The following is a 3,516-nucleotide window of genomic DNA, read 5'->3' as shown; positions in this document are numbered from 1 at the left end:
ACACCTATTTTTTCGAAAAAATGTCCAAATAAATGAACGAATGGAATTGCGAGCTCTATATTTTAGGAAAAATCGTTAATTCGACTCATTTATCCACTCAAATTATTTGGTGCATTTTGTTTCAATAGAAAAAAAATTATCCTTAAAAAATGGAGTGGCCCTATAAATATGGGACACACTGTATTTCCTTGAAAATGAAATATGTTCACTTGAAGAATTAGGAATTTAAAGCGTTTTATTTTCAATTTAATATTTTTACCCACATCAATTTTACTTAAAAGAATTTTTTCCCTATTTTTGTGAAAAATCTCCTTCTTCTCCCTGTTTTTAGAGTATTTTGGCCTGTGAAGTATGTTAAAGAAGTTGTTGATTTGCAGCTATTGCGATTTCCTCTCTGTCGACGATGTCCGTCAAATCTACAGACTTAGCAAATAAATCATTTAGAAAATATTTGAAATTGGATGATATACCATTTAATTTTGAACTTTTTATATCATTCAAATAAATTTTTTTCAAAGAGTCGTGTTGTCCAATGTCTTAAGTATCTATTTATGATTCTTAAGCGAATCAAAACTTTGTAAAAAATGATGAAAATTGGTTCAAAATTGTCGATTTTATTGGATTTTTCCAATTTAAGGAGGAGAAATGGGGGATCGGACGTATTGTGATCCCTGAAATTAGGACAAACACAGATATAGGAAAATGAAGGTATTGCTACCTTTTACCGATAATCTAGAGTCTATATGGTCAACAAAACCACCAGCTTTCTCGGTTTACCGAGAGTATTATCCCTGGACTTAATAACCTAGCTATTAACATTCGATTAACTGTTTATGTATTTAAATATTTACGACCTGGAATCTTAACAAGCCGGTTCTTAAAGTAAGTTACAAAAAAAGTTTGGAACTTTGACTAATATTCCTCACATCCTCATAATCAATCATTTTACATTAAAACTTAATATTGCTCATTTTGCACTCCTTAAGTTGAAAAAATGTACAAATTGGCTACATTGTTTGTTAGTTGAATACTTGGATTCGAAATGCGAAGGTGCGTCGCGAATGATAATTTTTGCGACTCTCACGCGTGGTTTGCGAGAAGAACGATTGCTGAAATATCGACGTTCCCGCAAGCATGAAACCGCCTGTCATATTGAAAAACCGATCTACGGCTGTGTGCGACTCGGCCGTCGGTCTTCCTTTCACTAAAGTGACTCTCAACTTGCACTGAATGTTTTTTTAAATGTTGAGATCAGTAGAACATGAAATATAGGAATGCTCGTGATAGAGAACCTTGTCCTACGGTGCTGTTATTATGACGTAATTCACCTGCTATGTGTGCCCCCTGAGATGCCGGAATGTGCTGAGCTATTGAGAGCAGAGCAGTTTCTACTTTCAGCAGAACCACCGATGAAACGCTGCTGTTCTTCCAAAATTAGTTGACCTAAACTGCAGCTTCCTTGTTGTAAGAATGTCACTCCAATCTCATATATTGTTTTTAACCTCGTCAAATATTTACTGAAACAAGACAAAAATTTCTTAATCTTGAGAAATACAATGATAATCCCATATAAGTAACTTCGATTTAAGTCATTCCTTGAATTTATGTCCTCGGAATTTTGTGATACGGGGACCATGATAACGAAAGAAAGGTGGCGTATAGTCCAAAATGACAAACAACATAAGGGCGGCACTCTCAGCATCAGGTTGCGTCATGCCTGCCAATCCAACCCAAATTATTCATTCGGCCCTGCTTGCTTACATTCGGAGCGAGTAAATATTGGGTTCGATTTAAGTGAAGGCCATTTAGGACCAGAACTTAAACCACACTTGAATGAGATTTCCAGTGTAGGGTATTCCATTATTCCTATTCTCATGTAACTGAAGTTTGCACCGCGTATAAACAAAAAATACAATAAAAATTGTGTTTTTCTTTTGTATATCATCGTCTACTACAATCAAGATATAGTCATCTAACGTAAAAAGACAGGCACTAAACATGAATGTGTTATTAAAATATGATTTTCCGATGTTTCTCAATGTCTTTCGGATACCAATGTACGAAATTGACGCATGGGGCTAAGTCGACACAGAGTACGTCATCGTGTCTACAGGATACAGACAGATATACAGACACAGGCAAACACCTTTATATAAAAAAAAAATAATTTTTTCTGACTCAGAAGTCTCAAAACGTGAATATTTGATGAAAACCAACAAAGTCCAGTTTTACATAAAACTAATACCTTCTTAATATAGCAGGGCTCTTCAGCGAGCCGAAATTCGCTCGCACATTTTCATTTACCACATGTCTCGTTTTCACCAACACGACCCTCTACTCAGCTGTAAGAGTGCGACGCAATTTTTCCGTGCTGAGTGAGGCGGTGCACAGTGGGGTATTTTAGATTTGTTCGTGCAAATAATCGACGACTCGTCAATTTTCAACCGAATTGAATTTTTGTAAATACTCGTGAATAATTTTACTGTCGGAGAGATACGCCACTATCACGGTTTGAATCGTCAGTACGTCAAAAAAACGTCGACCAACGTCGGCAGTCGTCGGCCGATTTTTAGGCTATTCAGATGTCAGTAATATTTGTCAATTCGTACAAACAATGCTTCATGCTCATTCTGATTTATGTTTTCAACCATTACAAGTGCAAACCTTTCTATTCTCATTCCATTTTGGCAATAAAAGTTTTAAATAATAGTTAATAAACGTTAATAACGTTAATACTTTAATTTTCAAATTATTCAACCGAGAAACGTTTATTCTGAAGAGGTCAACGAAAGAGTATTTTATAGAATTTTAAATATTTTTTTCTTACAGTTCAATAAAAACTGTAAGAAAAAAAGATTTAAAATTCTATAAAATACTCTTTCGTTGATTTCTTCAGAATAAACGTTTCTCAGTTGAATAATTTGAAAATTCAAGTATTAAAGTTTTGAACGTTTATTAATTATTATTTAAAACTTTTATTGCAAAAATAGAATGAGAATAGAAAGGTTTGCACTTGTAATGGTTAAAAATATAAAGAGCAATGAGCATGAAGCATTGTTTGTACGAATCACCAAATATTACTGACATCTGAATAGCCTAAAAATCGGCCGACGACTGCCGACGTTGGTCGACGTTTTTTTTGATGAACTGACGATTCAAAATGTAATAGTGGCGTTTGTCTCCGACAGTAAATTTATTTACGAGTATTTAAAAAAATTCAATTCGGTTGAAAATTGACGAATCGTCGATTACACAGGCCAACAATTCTCAGAACCAGAGACCAGACTTACTATACCCGAAGGTTTTTGCTGCGCTGAATCTGAATCTGACCTCAGAAAAATTCCATCACCCTCAGTTTTCGAGATATTTTAACCTAAAAGGGTCAAAAACCCGTTATTTTGATGTGTTCGAGGTCCCGTAACATCGCGAAAAATTTTTTTTTCACAAACTGACAATGGCATCGTAAAGAACTACTCTTTACCTTCAAAATGCGATGCCTAACTTTTTGATAAGATT

The sequence above is a fragment of the Belonocnema kinseyi genome, chromosome 7, assembly GCF_010883055.1.
Source record: "Belonocnema kinseyi isolate 2016_QV_RU_SX_M_011 chromosome 7, B_treatae_v1, whole genome shotgun sequence".
Lineage (NCBI taxonomy): Eukaryota > Metazoa > Arthropoda > Insecta > Hymenoptera > Cynipidae > Belonocnema > Belonocnema kinseyi.
This window is presented reverse-complemented; position numbering follows the sequence as displayed.